This window comes from Macrotis lagotis, chromosome X, assembly GCF_037893015.1.
Source record: "Macrotis lagotis isolate mMagLag1 chromosome X, bilby.v1.9.chrom.fasta, whole genome shotgun sequence".
Lineage (NCBI taxonomy): Eukaryota > Metazoa > Chordata > Mammalia > Peramelemorphia > Peramelidae > Macrotis > Macrotis lagotis.
In genome coordinates, this window is record NC_133666.1 from 50,064,523 (window position 1) to 50,082,277 (window position 17,755).

Below are 17,755 nucleotides of genomic sequence, written 5' to 3' on the forward strand. Positions count from 1 at the left end.
GGGGGGCTGTGCTCAGTCATCAGTCTCACTTTCTCCTTTAGAGTCATCTGGGTCCAATGGTCAGATATGAATCAGGATGACTGGAGATGACCCTGGATGCAAGGCAATCAGGGTGAAGTGACTCGCCCAAGGTCACACAGCTAATAAGTGGGTCACACAGCTAATAAGTGGCAAGTGTCTGAGGCTGGATTCAAACTCCTGTCCTTTTTTTTGAGGTTTTTGCAAGGCAAACAGGGTTAAGTGGCTTGCCCAAGGCCACACAGCTAGGTAATTATTACCGTGTCTGAGATCGGATTTGAACCCAGGTCCTCCTGACTCCAGGGCCAGTGCTTTCTCCACTACGCCACCTAGCCGCCCCCACTCCTGTCCTTTTGACTCCAAAACCAGCGCTCTATCCATTGTGCCATCTACCTGTGCCTTAGGGCTTGTACTCCATTAACATAGCTTTCTGGAGCCTGGGATCAAATTTACATACAGCATAATGAAATTGGGGGTAGGTGAGGAAATGAGTGAAATGGAAGGAAGGCAGGAAACTCTAGCGAATGGGTCTATGTAAGATGAACTCTTCTTTTTTAATAAAAAACCATCTTTTGATACTTTCTTAAGCAGTCCTGTGAAGACTATCTTTTTCTCCAAACTTAACAGTAGAAACTACGTAGTAGGTTTGGGATCTCAATGTCCCATGACTTGTTCTTTGGCATAGGGAGTTATAGTGGTAGTGTGGGGGGCCTATGAAGTTGCTGGGTTAGAGCTGCAGCCCTCCTGATGGCACAAGCCCCCAAGTTCTAGGATGTTCCGAAGGCCCAAGGTAGTCAGACTGGGTACCTGAGAGCCTCTAGGCACCTGTAACCTCTGGAGGGTGGGAGAGCTAGGGATCCACTCTGAGTCTCTGATCTAAGGGTCCAAGGGGTTGGAAGAAGCAGACTAGAAGCTGTTTAGGTCCCTCCAAATGAGATTCTAAATCAGTCTTGGGAAAGAGAGGAAATATATTGCTGTCCCCTCAAATTGAGACTCCCTTGAGCATAGCATGGAGTTAGGAGAGCGAAATTTGGAATTAGAGGACATATACTTGTAATCTGCCTCTGCTTCTTTCTCTCTGGGCCTCATTTTCCTCTTCTGTCAAATGAGGAGGCTGGCCTAGAGGGAGGTGTCTTCCATTTCCAATATTCTAGGTCCTGACTTAGGGAGCAAAATAGTGCAGCTATTCCCTTTGAGAGCTACTTCTTAGCCATCCTAAGAGAAGTGAAACCCAAAGCACCCAAGGGGCTGCTGGGAGTTTGGCGTACCCCACTTAGAGGTTCTGCTCTCTCAGTGGAACATACCAAAATTTACCCAGCCACAGAGCCCATCTCCAGATAGAAGGAGACTGGGCGATACCACAAAACCTTGAATGTGACCACACATTTAGAAGACAATACACTCTGGCCTTATAAATAGAAAAGATAGTTGAGCACCCCCCCCCCCCCTCCAAGTGTTAAGCTGTATGGCCTCATCTCATGGGTCCCAGGGCGCAGCCCAGCCTCATTAATCAGAGAGAGGGAGCTGCCCCCTGGGAAACGGAAATGCTCAACGTGCACTCAGTCTCTTGTAGATCTCGCTCTGACATTTCCCTGCCATGTTTTATAACATGGTAGGAGGTTGAAAGCTGTGAGCTTTTTTTTTTTTTTTTGGTGAAGGAAGGAAGGAAGACCCACAGTCCCTCTCGAGCAAAGGAGCCAGAATCGATGAACAGATCAGACTGTCAGGTCCGACTGGTTGTTGGATGAGCCCTTTGGGGAGCAGGGGGAGGACTCACTGAAGAAGAAAACTGAGAGAAGTCGCACGGTAGGCATCTCCTTTCTTTCCTGTCTTTTTCTCAAGATGCCCCATCCGTAGGGCCCTGTCCCCAACTTGCTCCATCAACTCCCAGGAGCATTTGAGGTATTTACTCAAGGTATTTACCTTGAGTCTGGATTGACCATGGGGATCATTTCCTCTGGATTTGTCTTAATGGGGTGAGTCTGGTGACTGGGTGACTGCTGAGGGGTAGATGGGCCCTTGGGGAGATGAGAATTTTATAGACTCTTGGGGGGGGGGGGCTCTTTTCTGACCTCTCTCCCAATGGTTCTCAAGCAACTGATGCTCTTGGAATGGCCCTAATGGATTTTCCTCTGCAAGGCAGCTATGTGTGGTCTGAGTATCACATACAGAGAGCTGATGCTTGTCCAAAATACTATGTCTTGGACCACAATGCTGGGGGTAACTACAGGTTCTCTTTTGATCATCTACAGAGTAACTAAAATACATAATCTACTTTCCCAACCATTCTCTTTTTTTTCCAGATTTTTATCCATAATAAAAAAATTCGATTGGGCAAATTCTATTGTCTAGGGACCCCAATCTACATGGCTGAAGCTCCCTCACATCCTACCCTATACGTTGAACTCCTGAACTGTTAAAACTCATTGCTTTGGACAAGGCTATCTGAAGAAATTCTTTGAAAAGAGAGGAGGGTAAGGGTGTAAAGACTAAAACAAACCATTTTTTTATAATGAGAGAGGGGAAATAAGACAGATTCCTGCTGTTCTGTTCTTTGTAGATAAGCTTTATCTATTGGAAGAAATATTCAGCGGGGGCCAAAAAAAGAAAACTCAACAACGAATAAAAGGAATTGAGCTTCAGTTTGCAGCTTGCAAACACTTAAACAGTCTTAATTTGTTTGGACTAAACCTAAGTGTCAGTTTACCAGTTTTCTCAAGAGATTTATCTGTGAAAATTCCCTTTAATTTGAAACCAAATGAGTCAAGTTGGAAAGGATGGGGGCTGAGAGCTGCAAAAAGAGGAGAAGGGTAGATTTCTCCTCATTGGGAGGGGACAATGCTGTATTCCTCCCCACCACCCACAAAAGCACTCCCATACTTCTCAGTTCCACTGTCAACTGGGCCACACCAGAACTGCCGGCTAGTATTTTCTATTCTTGCCTGAGAAGGAGAAAATAGCAAACCTTCATAAATGTGAGTTGTTGCTATTGCTCTGCTTTTTGTCATTGGCATGATCGTTGTTGCTGTGGCTGCTGCTGCTGTTGTCGTTTTTATTCAATTCAGTTAGCAGGGCTAATTAGATACACGAATCAGCCAAAGGGCAGCCACAAGAATTTTCAGGTACATGTCTTAGATATGTGGGAGGTGGATCTCCATTCAGCCCCCATCCCCAAGCTGAGTGTGTGAAGTACCAGTTAGCCAATATTCTGAGTCTAAAAATCAAACCTCTTAGAGAAAAGGCTATGTCCGGTTGAGGGATGATGCTGAATTGTTTGGTCATTTGACTTTGACAAGACTCCACTCCAAGTAATCTGGTTTCTCATCCCAGCTGTACAACTTCCAACTTTCTGACTTGGAGTTATGGTACCTCCTTTGCCTAGGTCTCAGTTTCCTCATCTATCAAAGGAGAGTGTTGAGCTAGTTGATTTAATAAGGTCCCTCCAGCTCTATGAAAATCTATGAAAACCTTGGAAATAGAACCATCAGGACCTCCTTTCTGTTGGGACCACTGGCTTCTGGTGTTGTATACTACCAAGGGGCATAACCAGGCAGTAGATCATCAAGCCAGTTCCATGACATGGAACAAGTGAAATTCCTATTGAAAAATTGAGCAATGAACAAACTAAACTCACCTCTCATTTATAGGTGAGGAAACTTGCCCAAGGTCATATAACTGTTAAGTGTCTGACACTGGATTTTTAACACCCTATGCCATGCTGCCTGAACATAGGGTTTGGTAATCTGAAAATGTGCTCAGCTCTAGGAAAAGAATTCCCCTCCTAATGCCAATGGTTTACCTAAGAGCCACAATAGGTGTCCTGGTAAGGCGGGGAAATAACCCCCAGAGCTTTCTGAGCATCAGATTGGAGATGGAGGTCCAGTAGCCCCAGGAACAATTTCCCATCTTTTGAATTTCAGTATCAATGTCTGCTTGAATGACAGAATAGGTTTATAGCCACTGTTTCATTTCTTCCTCACTACAATCCTTTAGATTTGATTTTGAGAAATACTAAGACCCAAGGAAATTGGGTGACTTGACTAGAGTGAGTTATTTAAGAGAACGAGGACTAAAACCCTGTCATCCAGGGTTTTTAACAACTTATGCCAATGCTGCCCAGCAAGGTAAGCAGAAAATGGCACACAGGCAAGACTGCCTGGTTCCAAATGCTGCCTTACTTCTTGCCTCCTGTGTGACCTTGGGCAAGTGTTTTCCCTGCCCTCGGTTTCATCATCTGGACAGTATGGGTATCAGACTAGGTGACTTCTGTACTTTGTTTCCATTCTCCATCTTTGATTTTCTGATGCTAGTCATTGAGAAAAGTGAAAGGAGCTCATTGTAAATCCCCCTCAGCAACCTCTCCAAATAGGGAGTTTCTCCCCATAGTCTGGTCAATGCAGCCTTCATTCCTATTCATTCATTCATTCATTCACTCATTCATCCAATCTATCCATCTATTCATCCATCCCTTCATCCAGTGAGTATTTATTAGGTATCTGTTGTACAAGGTTCTAGAGATGTAAAGCCAAAAAGGAAATGATGCTTGCTCTCAATGAGCTTCCATTGTTTAGAGTGGGGACATAGATGAATAATTCCAAATATGAACAGAATAAAGTCAGTCATTTGGGGAAGAAGGGCACTAACAACCAAGAGGAGGGGAATGAAGTCTTGAAGGAATGTGTTCAGGGGCAGGGTTTTGGTGATGGCAGGGTTGGAGTCAGGTAATCAGGGTTGGAATTCCAGTTCTGCCACTTACTATCTGTGTGAGCTTGGGCAGGTCATTTCACCTTTGTAGGCCTCGGTTTCCTCATCTGTAAAGGGAGGAAGTCAGCCTATATGGCTTCTGATGTTCCTTCAAGGACATCCTCTGATGTCCAAGCTGGCTATCTCTTGCTTCCAAGGTCTGCTCCTATGGCAGAGGTGGCCTTCCAAAGGTTCTGCCAGCAAAGGACTTGGCCTGACAGGTCTTGCCAAGTATCAGAAGCCTGGCCATTAGCTGATGAATTTTTCATGGACCATTACTCATAAAACCAGCTCTGGCAATGTGGAGGGGCTGTTGTCTGTGTCAGAGGAGGGAACTCTTACTCATATGGAACCCCACATGCTGAGGGGGAGGAGATGCCAAGTGCCTCATAATCAAATGAGCAAAGATTGGGAGGAAGGATGATTGCTTCCTCTGCTTGATTCTATATTTATTTCAACTAGCTCTGTAAGTCTGAGATACCCGATTGAGACTTGAGGGAGCAGCCCTATCTCCACACCAAGGCAGACATCTTCTTCCAAGTCTAGTGGGTTCTGAACTGTCTGACTCCCACACTTATCTTTGCTGACTTTAACTTTGGGTTACACATCTGATAAATGGAGAGCATTAAGCAGCCTGTGGTGGACCCCTAGTCCCTAAGAATTCCCATGAGTTTGACTTTGGGAAATATAGATTGTTTGGGGGCTTCTGGCTGTGTAGAGTCAGAGATCACAAAAGGAAAGACCTTAGAGTTCATCCAGTACAACCTTATCATTTTATAGATGAGGAGATGATCCAGAGTCATTCAGATAATAAGTGACAGGATCAGGATTTGAACCCCAAATTTTAGAGTTTAGAAAGCTCTTTTGTACCCATCCTTTCATTTGAGTCTTATAACAGCCCTATGAAATGCAAGCAGTACAGGAAATATTATCCCTATTTTTAATGGGCAGAAACTGAGTCTTAGAGGAAATGAAGTGACTTGCCCAAGGCCACACAGTTAGTGGTAGTATCAGGACTAGAGTCTAGGCCTTCCCGACTCTACCACTTACTATCTGTGTGACCTTGGGCAAGTCCTTTCCCTTCCTCCAAGACTGTTTCCACCTCAGAAAAATGAGAAGGCTGTTCGAAATTTCTCCAAGGTCCCTTCTAATTGTAACACTGTGTTTTCTGAGACCTCTTCCGATTCTTCTATTTTCTGTTCTAAGGTCTCTCCCAGTTCTGAGTTCATGCTCTAAGATTCCTCTCAGCTTTGACATTTTCTGCCCTTATGTCCCTTCTCTCTATGACATTCTCTTGCCTAGGGTCCCCTCCACTCCTAGTATTTTGTAGTCTATTTCTTGATTTCTTGAATTTTCATATCAACAGATAATGGGAAGTCAGATTGATTGTACAAATGATAACTGGCAAGAAAATTCCTCCAAACTGTTGAAACATCTTTTTTTTCATTTTGAATTAAAAAAAAATGAGATTCCTCTTTCTTCTTCCAGGAAGGCAAAAGCTATTGAGACTAATGTACATTTGGCACTGGGACAGGTCTAGTGGATTAAGTTTAAGCATCAAGGAGCTGCCCTGGACAGATTTGTAAACAAGCCCTCCCCTTCCCAGTAAAGGGAACTGGAATTATCTTTAACACAATGTGGCAATAAAACTCCTTAGAATTTTACTATCAAATTAAAAACTGTCAGCTGTGCAGAAAATGCTGCCGGAAATGAGGTTGGGTTGAAATTTGCCAAGCTCCTTGAAGTGATGAGGGATTATCCAATTCATTTGGTCATCGGAGAAAGAGGAATTGAACAATCCAGGGCAATTAACCACACATTTGTCCTTACTGGGAAGAGGAAAATAGCATCATCATTCTGGACAAAAAAAAAATCAGAGGATGCTCAAAAAAAACCAGATTACAAGTAGAAATTTTGAAGCTTTAAAAAAATCTAGTCAAAGATAATTTCTTGTTTCTTTGATGCCAAAGAGGATCACCTACTTGATTCCATAAGAACTGAACCCTTTGCCCTTCTGGTGACCTATTCTCTTCCCTGCACTTTTCTTCCCTCTCCTCTTCATGGGCCTATAATGACAAAAATTCAATGTCTTGGATGTTACTTAAGCATCTGCTGTATGCAAAGTATTCACCCAGATTCTGGGATCTCAAAGACAAAATGCAAAAACAACCCTGGACCTTGAAAAGCTTATATTCCATTGGAGATTCCTGAGTCTGGGATGGAACCCCTCTACAATGTGGCTCTCTCATCTGATTTCATCTGATTTCTCTTCATGCACTCTCATTCCATTCAAACTAGTCAGTTTGAATCTCCATTGCTTCCTCCTGTAGGATGCCCTTCCCAAATAGAGATATATATCTATGCATGTTTGTTTTTAGCCTGCTTCATTCATGTCTAACTCAAAATGTCCCTGTTTGGGGTTTTCTTGGCAGATACTAGAGTAGTTTGCCATTTCCTTCTCCAGCTTATTTTATACACGAGGAAACTGAGGCAAATGGGGTGAAGTGACTTGCCTGGGTCACACAGCTAGTAAGTATCTGAGGCCAAATTTGAACTCAGGAAGAGGAGTTTTCTGACTCCAGGCCCAGTATTCTATCTAGTATACCACTTAGGTGGTATAGCTGGATAGATGGAAAGATATTGCTATCTATATCTATGAATATATGTCTACATATATCATATACATATATGTGTGTGTATGTGTTCATATATCTATCTATATGTATGTCTGATTCCTAGTGCTAGTACACAGTAGATAATAAATGTTTGTTGAATGGAATTGAATTTTGGAGGGGGAAGATGACAACATGTAAAGAGACAGTCCTCTGAAATAAGGGAACTGGCTCGGGCAACAATATGAAATCTTGATTGGATTGGAGAGAATAAAGACTTAGGAAGACTTGGGAGAAAAGGAATTGCCATATTCTGGGCAGGTGATAATACAGTTCTCTTCTAGGGAGATTGCAGAGGAAATCACAAGGGGGTAGACTGGAGAGACTTTAGAGGTAGGATTAGTAGGAGCTAGTAAACGATTGAATGGGAGGAGAAAGGACCTGTGATCCTTGAATTTTTGGACACTGGAGAATGATGGTGCTATTTGCAACTGGGAGAAATAGTGATAGTCCTAAAAAAAGCAGTTAAAGCGAAATGATAAGGAGTCAAGTTTGGGACCAGTTGAATGTATGGAGGCAGAATGACATCCAGGGAAAGATGTCCTAGAGGCAGTTGGAAATAAAAGGTCTAAAGCTTTGGAGTTAAGGAGAGCTCTAATAATATCGACCTGAGAATTATCTACACAGAGAGAATACTTGAAGCTCTGGGAGTATAAAAGATAGAGAGTTATGGGAGGGAAAAAGGGGAGAGGAGGAGAGGAGAAGAGAGGTGAGGAGAGGAAGGGAGAAGAGGAAAGGAGAAGAGAGGAGAGGAAAGGGGAGGACAACTGTAGAGAAGGAATTGCTAGAAGGAATTCTACCAGTGAAACCACCACAGCAGCCCTGAGCTGTCTCCCTATCTCCTTATTGCCTAGTTTGCATGGTGGGGGGGGGGGGGGTAGGACAAGTGGGGAAAAGGTGTTCCAAAGGTATCACTTTGGAAATGTTTGCAATTGGGCTTACAAGGACAAGATCAAGATGGCAGGGTTGGGTGGGTGGTTTGGGGGCTGCTTGGAGTCATTGCTCAGACTTCCAAAGAGGGGCGGACCAGGAGATATGAGGGACACAGTTAATTTTGTCCAGTTCTGGGCTCATGTAATTAATTGTACAGCTTTGAGAACATTGTGTGAATCTGCTGAGAACAGTGCTATTTCTCAGAATAAATAAAGTATGACCCAGGTCATACTGTACACAAGGTAATAAGCATCACTACAGGAGAAATAATTGCATCGCATGTGGAGAAATATTTGTACCCAATTATGTCTTTCCAAAGGGAACGGAAAAAAAAGAATTCTGGGAACATTAAAATGGAAAGTTTCTGTGACATGACCACCGTTTTTTATCTGGCCTTATGATTTTATTGAGGTAGGGGAATCAATCAATCAACAAGCATTTCTTAAAGGTCAGATCTTGTGTCATTAGCAAACACAAAAAGGGCAACAATTCCTAATATCACAAGTCTTATGTTCCATTGGAGGAACACAATGTATATATGCATGGATATCTCCAAAAGCGAATGCCTAGTAACTGGAAGGAGGGCACCAGCAGCTGGGAGGGTGAAAAAAAAAACCTTCATGATTATAGGAGGTAGCATTTGCCTTGAGTTTTGAAAAAAACTTTGGAATTTGAAGAGGTAGAGATGCGGAAGGAGAGCATTCCAAGCATGGAGATCCAGTCAGTGTAGACATGGAGTTGGGAAATGGAACATGCTCTGGTAGGAACATTAAGAAGGCTGCTTTGGGTGGACCAGAGAGTGTCCTTCTGAAGGGGAGGAAGATACACTGAAACTGAGTTGTGAAACTGTCAATGGGCAACTAGCCTCCACTAAATCCAGGTCTATAACTCTTACCTTCCAATCTCCCAGGATCCCCTGGGGGTACTGACACAGGAAGTGATCTCCCTGCAGCCACACAATGTAGCACAAGGACCTAAACCTAGGTCTTCCTAATTCAAGGCCAATATACTAGGTAGCCTCATGGAGCAAAAGCAGGGTTAATTATCCAAGTTTGCAAGTTATTTCCTGGCTGTCATTTGCTCAAAAAATGTAGCTAAAAGGGCAGGCAGCCAATATCTGGAGGCTGTGAGCAGGCCTCCCCACACCTCCAATTCATGCAGTTCTACAGGTTGAGTTCCCTGGTTAGGAGCACAATCCGAGTTCAGTTTTCTCTTTTGCTAACCCTACCCAACACACACAAACAGACACACATGCATACACATACAGACACACACATATATGTGTGTATATATAATATATATATATTATATATACACACACACCCATGGATTCACACACTTTTCTTTTCTTCACTTTTTCCTTCTATGATGTATCTGAGCCCTTGATACATTTAACCAGGATCAGATGCAAGGAGACAGGACCAGGCTAGTGGGAAGCCCCAAGCTAACAACTAGATGGGGAACATACCCTGAAGCTCAAGAAGACTGTCCTTTTATCGGGGTCTGGGAACCTGAATCCAAACATAACCCCATACATGTGCAGACATGCCGTCCTGTCTCATTTTGAGTAGCCCTAGAAGGAGGTGAGAAAAGTTCATTCTCCATCTGTAAAACATCAGGGTCCTTTCAATTTAACAGCCAACAGGATTTAATTCCCAAATTCAAAACTTGATTTGGGAAGCCAGGTTTGATTTTTGGCAAAGTTTCTCTTTGCTCAGTTGAAAATAATTTCTCAGGGCTTGGGATATGAAGGGGCTTTTATTTGCCCACCCAGTCTCCCTGGCACTGCTGGTAACCTTGTCTACTGACTCAGGGTGCCAGCCTGGAATCTGGGTGAAGCAGCTGGCAGCAGCTGCTGGTAAGAGCCACTGGCTGCTACCAAAGGATGGAGAGGAAAGAACTAGAGGGCAGTAGATTACCACAGAAAAAATACAGAGAGGTGATAGAAATAGAGAAGGAAAGGGAATAAGCATTTATATAGCCCAGTTGAGAAACTGAGGAAAACAGACGTTAAGTGACTTTACCCAGGGTCACATAGCTAGTAAGAGTCTGAGGTAAAAGCTTGACTCCCAATCGTCCTGATTCCAGACCCAGCACTCTCTCCACTGTAGCACCACCTAGCTACCCCAAATTAAATGGAAGGCATGAACCCTCAGAGAGATGACTGCTAGGAGCAAGGAGGCCCAGGCCATTGGCACACTTCTACTGTCCCTTCCATTAAGTGTCTCTATGGTTGACCTCTTTAGTCCAAACTTCATTCCTTTTGATTGTACAACCTTATATAGACCAACCATGTGAGTGGCAGAATGCTTCATAGGACCACTGAGTTAGAACTGAAAGGGACCTCAGACTGTCTAATCCAATGCCTTCCATTTACAAATGAGGAAATAGATACACAGAAACAGAGAAAGACTTGTCCAAGATTACACAGCTAGTTAATAGCAGACTTGGAATTTGAACCCATGCCCTCTGACATCAAACTGTCTTCTTTTCCACTGTTCCATGCTACAGATAGCTGTTTTGGCTTGTCTAGATTTCATCTCACTTTGGGAAATAAACTTATTACTTTAGACTGCTTTAATATAACAGTTTTCCCCTCAGTGACTGGAAGCAGCAGGCAGACCTTACTTTAGTAGGGAACTTACTGGGTGCCTGTGGGGCTGGACCAGATCAGGAAATCAAACAATTATCCAGGGTGGGAAGGCAACTCAGAAGACATTCATCTCAATCTCTTCTGGAACAGGAGTGCCCACTCAATCCCTTGCAGCTAATTAATTATCTTCCATTCTCTATATGGAGACCTCCAGCAAGATGGAGCCCTCTCCCTCTCAAGGAAATTCCTCTTTGCAACCACTCCACTTTGGGACCATCCCAATTATTGGGAAGTATTCTCCTTCCTTCGAGCAGAAATTGGTCTCCATCTAGAAATTCCAATTCAGTTCTAGCCAATGAGCATTTAGGAAGCTTACTCTATGTGCCAGCTGCTAGGCATTCAGGGACAAAGAATGGACCCATTCTTATGCTCAAGGAGCTTACATCTTCAGAGGAGATTCTAACAGTGCACAAAGGAGATGCAATATCATCTACAGGGGAAAGAGCATCATCAATGGAAATCAATCCATGGGAATAGTTGTGGTCCTGCCCCCAGGTTCTCAACTGTATCACCTTCCATCTACTCTGAATCTGTCTTACATAGTTGCTTAATGATCATCTTCCCCATTAGAATGCAAGCTCCTTGAGGACAGAGGCTGGGTTTGCCTTTTCTTTGTAGCCTCAGCCCTTAGCACAGTGCCTGAATACAGTAAGCACTTAATGAAACTTATTGACTCTCTCTCTCTGCCCTGAATTAGGAAACTAGTTAGCCTAAACCACACAAGGAAATGGGAAAAGATTTATGTAAAGACATTTTGTTTGAAATCATTCAGAAATGAAGGAGAAGGAGAAACCATAAAGGAGACCAAACAGAACAAGTCTAAAACTTTCTTCCATATGACACCCCTCCTGAATACTTAAGGACAGCTATCAGGACCCCCTGGAATATTTTTTTTCCTCCAGCCCAAATATCCCCAGGTCCTTTGACTGATCCTCATATGATACAAAAAAGCAGCTAGATGGCACTGCAGTGGATCAAGTACAGGGCCTAAAGTCAGGAAGACCTGAGTTCAAATCCAGCCCCATACACTTACTAGTTGTGTGACCTGGGCAAGTCACCGAGTTTTACTCAGTTGCCTCATTTTTAAATGAACTGGAGAAAAAAAATAGTAAACTACTCTGGTACCTTTGCCAAAAATCCCCAAAATGACTCACAAAGAATCGGATGACTGAAAAAAAGATTGAACAACAATGAGATATGACCCATGGACTCAAGCCTCTCATGAATAAATATTTTTTGGAGTTCCCAAAGAGGAAATAGTTGACTCATTATTAGGACAAAGTAAGAATATAAGATAGAAAGAAAGAGAAAGGGGGAAAGGAAAGGAAAGAAAACAGCCCCAAACTGGTACAATTTCTGAAAAACTAGAAGAAAATGTAGACCCCAAACAAGCCATTTATTTATTTGTTGTTTATTCCTTAGGTTCTGCCTTACAAAAGGCCAAGGACAAGATCTTGGCTTGTATTTTCCATGTTTGTTTTTGTTGATGTTTATTAAGTTTATTTAAAATTTTAAAAGAAAATAGGGACTAAAACAGGCTGAAATAACAAGTATAGATTCACACTGTTTCCCTCCAGTGGATGGACTATTAAGTGTTTCTTATGCCCCCAAGAAAGATGGCCACTGGTCTTATAGAGTATAGTACAATAGAAAGTGCCATACTTGAAGACAAGGAGGTCTAGGTTTCAATCCCAAGAATGCCACTTAGTTGCTGTGTGACTTCACTAAGCCCCTCGGCCTCTCTAAGCTTCAGTTTCCTCATCCGTAAAATAGGAACAGTAATACTTGAACTACCAACCTCCTAGGTGTGTTGCCAGCAAAGTGCTTTGTAAGCTAAAAAGTGTTAGAGAAAGATTAATGGCTTAGGAAAAGATTACGTATCAAAGTGCCGGTCTTCTTGCTTTGTAGAGGTCATAGGATTTTAAAGCGACTGCTAGGAGGGACTTTAGGGATCATGAAGTCCAATCCTTTCATTCAAAAAGGAAGAAACTGGGGCCCAGGGAGAGGAAGTAACTTTTTCAAGGTCACATAACTGGAACAAGTCAAAGAAGTTGGCTTGTTTTTTGCTAATCAAGTGGCTGATTTTTTCAAAGTTGAAGCCTTGTTGCTCCCAGATCCAGCCTTAGGATTTTATCATTGAGTATGGCAGAAGAGAGGATTTCACTCTAGAGAAGAAGCTAGATGAGATCAAAGGGAATCTTTCATTTCCAAAAGAAGTAACAGGAAGGAAGGATGAGAAAAGTGATACAGAAACAAAAAAAAACCAAAGAATTGTGCCTTGCACTGTCCCTCCTGGAGATTCTTGATCTGGGGGTTGGAAGTTAGAGTTATAGAAAAAATATACTCTCCTTCATATACAAAAACAGAAGGAGGAGGAGGAGGGGCAGGAAGAAAAGGAGGAAGCATGGAGAAAAAAGAGGAGAAGGAAGGAAGAAAAGAAAAGAGGAAGAAGAGGAGGAGGAAGATGAGGAGGAGGAAGAAGAGGGAGTAAGAAAAGGAGGAGAAAGAACAGGAACAGAGAGGAAGATGAGAAGAAGAAGAAAAAGGAGGAGGAAGAAGAAGGAGGAGAAGGAGGAATATAGAGAGGAGGAGGAAAAAGAAAAGGGACAGGGAGGAAGAGGAGAAGGAAGAAGGAAGAGGAGGAGGAGGAAAAAGAAGAAAATCATTACATTTCTCAGTGCTCTAGGTCCTCAACACTCCCAAGTATGTCAGAATCAGATTAAAACATAAAAGGTAGTACCTAACAAAGTAAATAAAAATGTAGGAGATAATGTTAGCATGTGGTTTTCAAAGTCAATATGCAGCAAGCAGGGTCCTTATGTACAGTTTAGTGACCCGTGTTTCTCGTTGACACCGCTGCTGTAGGCAACTCTTTTAAGACGTAGTTGTACAGCCGAGCTGATCTGAGTTAGTTGAGGGAATTTCCTCACCTATGAAGAGAGAAGAAGGGATTGTGTACTTCTAATGCACCAACTTTTTACTAGGTGCTGTGCTAATCGATTTGCAAACATTAGCACATGTGATAAAAGCATAGGTCTGGCCGACAGTGACAATAACATCACCCCAATAACTACAGGTATTTCTAGCATCTTAAAGTCTCCACAGCACCTTCCCATCATGGTCACCACTGATCTCAGAAACTGCAGAGGAAGGTTGCCCTAAACCCAAGCAGCCCATTCCCAATGGCACACCCCTGTTCATTAGGGAGTTTTTCCTTAGACCAAACAAAAATTCCCTTCCCACTAATAGACATCATTTTTTAGAACTGTAAGTTTTCCAATGTGTCTTCCTCCCAACAGTTTAAGTGCTAGGCAGGTGGTGTAAGTATTATGACATTAGCTCCATTTTCGAGCAAGGGATTATCCATCCTTATGGTTCAGAAAGGTGAGCTGACTTGCCCAGGGTCACAGAGTCGGTGAGCTTTCCAGCTGGGGCTCAGGGCCGGGTCTCCTGACTCCAAATCTAACACTCTTTCCTCTGTTCTACACTAGGGAGTTGGAGGGGGTGGGGGAGCACAGTGGGTGTGCCTCTGTGCAAATTTCCGATCTGTTGCACGCTGGGCTTTATCCATTTAAACACACCCCAGAGAGTTCTGTTGCATCTGTTGAACTAAATTCATCTGTCTTTTACCTGTTATTCTAAACCAAATTATAGTGTAAAACTCATGGGAAGCAACTGCTGCCTTCCCTCCCTCTCTCTCTCTTTCCCTCTCTCTCTCTTTTTTTTTTCTTTTAGCTGAAAGGTTTCTTTCAGCATACAGGGACAGCACACTTGGCAAGGCTTATAATGGGGGATGCCAGGGAGAGAGCAAATGGTTAAAAGGTTTGCAGCTGGAGGAGCAAGGAGGATCATGGGAGCATGGTTAATCCATATGCAGGAGAATTGAGAGCCAAGTGCTGTTTATGGTCTTTATGGTCTTGAATTTTCCAAATTGCACACTGAGGGGCCCCATGTTGCTCCAGATTAAAACTGGACTTTTGCCCTAAGCCTGGTAGCCCAAGTCCTTCTACAGAGCCGAATAATTCCTCTACAAGGAACACTTGGCACTTTCCAGTTTGAGTGTTTCCCCCACAATCTAGCATGATGAAATGCTTCTTCGATACCTCAAACTCCTCAAAGACAAAGGCTGTTTCATTTCTGCTTCTGTGTCCCCAGTGTCTAAACTGGTGTCTGACCCATAGTAGGTCCTTAATAAGTGGATTGGATTGGTTGGACCTACAAGCTCAGTGATTGATATGAGTGTGTCCCCAGTGAGAAAGATCATAATCAATCCATCCTTTTGCTTCTATCTCCTCATGGAAGTCCTATGGTAGGAAGTCCACCCAATTTCTGGAAGACCACCTCTGAGTCTTTTACCACTCTGTAGGTCAAAACAGCTATAGCTCAATCCCTTTAGGATTATGGCCTCTCACTGGCCAATGGGGAAGGGAAGGGAAGGGAAGGGAAAAGGGAGAACAAGAATGTGTATTTGCTATGTATCAGTTGCTATGCTAAGCACTTCACAAATATTTGATTTTCATAACCTATGGGGACAGGTCCCATTATTAACCCATTTGATAGCAAGAAAAACTGAGGCAACTAGAGATTAAATGAATTGCTCAAAGTCACACAGCTAATACGTGTTAACTCCTGATGTGAATGAAATCCCAGGTCCACTCCCTATCCCTATAGACATATTTGTCCTGAACTTGTGTTTTCTTCCATAAACATGGGAATTAGTTTGGAGACCCCTGTCTCTGATGCATTAATTTCCAGGCATAGGCAGAGGTGTCAAACACATGAGTGCGGAGGTCTCACTCCCATGTGAGGTCTCACTCCCAAATTCAACCTGGACCAGATTAAAATGTAATTGGAGAGACTGAACAAAATAAACACAAATACAATCAATGAAAGCTAACATCACATTTTAAGACTAAATTCATCTGTGGTCCATGGGGGTCTTTCTGTATGGATTACTGGTCCCTTTCTATTTGAGTTGGACACCACTGGTCTTAGAGAATTGCCTGGGACACAGAGAGATTAGGTGGCTTTCTCAAGGTCATACAACTAGCATGTGTCAGACAGGTCTTAAACCCATGTCTTCTCACCCTGAGACCATGCCTCCCTTTTTGCCTTAGACTGCCCAGAACAAGGACTAAATGAGCCAAAAGATTGAAGATCTTCTTTCAGTAGTTTGTTTCTCTAAAGGACCTGGTATTTCATCAGTGTGGGCACTCCCTCCTTTGGCACAAATCATACCCTCTTTTTTTGTAGGGCAATGAGGTTTGATAATTGACCCAAGGTCACACAGCTAGTAAGTATCAAGTGTCTGAGGTTGGATTTGAACTCAGGTCTTCCTGACTCCAGGACCAGTGCTCTATCCACTGTGCTATCTAGCTATATCATACCCTCTTGATGCCTAAGTAGATTATTTTCATGAACTGTTTGGGGGGGGGGGGGCGGGGATGGCTTTCTGGTGTTGAAATTCTTTAAGGATAACATGGCTAGTCCCTGGCTGGTTGCTAGAATATTCTAGAAGCCTTTCCAGCTTGGTTGAAGCTACAGAGGTTTTGCTTCAATACTGTAGCCTTCAAGAATTTATCTTGAAGGAGGAGACATCTCCATGGTACCACGAGGCATCAGAGGAGAAAAAGATTCACTTATTCTCTTTTTAAAATGGAGTAGAGAGCAGCTAAGTGGCACAGTGGATAGAGCACTACCCCGGAGTCAGAAAGGCCTGAGTTCAAATGTGACCTCAGCCACTTAATATTTACCTATCTTGTGACTTTGAGCAAGTCACTTAACCCTATTGCCTTAAATAAATTTTAAAAAAATGAATTAGATGCAGAAAACCAGAACCTATGCTGCCAGGCTCTCATCTCTAGCATCCACTCAAGGGATGAGCCATTTTAATAGGAATGTCTGAGAACAACTAGCTATGTTTCTTTGGTGTTTATTCAATGGCAAAGATGAATTCAATAGCTCTCAATTCTGTCCCTGTGAACTCTGCTCTGGACTGTGCCTACTGATCTGCTCTGTTTAAGTGGCATCTGGCCAGTCCTCACACAAGAAAGGAAGGATTAAGTACCAAGTTAATTTTCACCTTCTCCACCTAAATTTCCTTTTCTAACCAGAATTAAAATCACAGAATTTCTAAGTTGAAAAAGGAGCTCAAAGTCTCTCTCTCTGATCCAGCCAGTCCTCAGACAGGACTTTCCCCCATACCATCCTGATCGAGGGGTCAGTGACTGGATGGAAAGCTCATTTCCTCTTGAGGTGACCCATTCGATTTGGGGGCAGCTTCCTCAGGAGGCCATTTTCTTACCACAAGGCTTAATGAATTTGCCTCTTTGCAACTTCTATATAGGACATGGTTAATTTCTCTTCCCTTCAGGTACTGAAAGATAACTACCATGTCCAAGTCCAAGTCTGGCCTTAGCATTCCTTGTTCTTTCACTTGTTGATGACTTGGTGCTTAAGTTACAGCATTCCTGAGGCTGGTTCCTTTTCTAGAAAAGGAAGGGTTTGAGATATTTTGTCTCTGAAGTCCCTTCTAGCTCTTGATTGACCATCTTATATGCAACCTTGAACGAGTGACTTCATCTCCCTGGATCTCAGTTTCCTCATCTGTAAAAGGAGGGTGTTGAGATAGATGGTCTCGGAGCTGCTCTCTACCCCCCAATATGGGATAGTCTTCAGATCTCTTGCTATGTTGATCACTTTCTTCTGGATGGGCTCAAGTTTATCAATGGCTTTC

The 17,755-nt window shown here is 43.0% G+C and overlaps 1 protein-coding gene across 2 annotated transcripts in view; it reads left to right on the top strand.

Annotated features, from left to right (window-relative positions):
* Positions 1–1,659: 1,659 nt before the first annotated feature.
* LOC141498241 (putative G-protein coupled receptor 174) overlaps positions 1,660–17,755 on the top strand; it is a 43,237-nt gene continuing 27,141 nt past the window's right edge. Inside the window, exon 1 of one of the 2 annotated variants that reach the window (XM_074201274.1) lies at positions 1,660–1,824. The gene's annotated coding sequence lies outside the window, so the exon portion shown is untranslated. Of the gene's footprint in view, positions 1,825–2,071; positions 2,994–17,755 lie in introns of those variants that run through there. The other variant, XM_074201275.1, reaches the window with a different exon arrangement.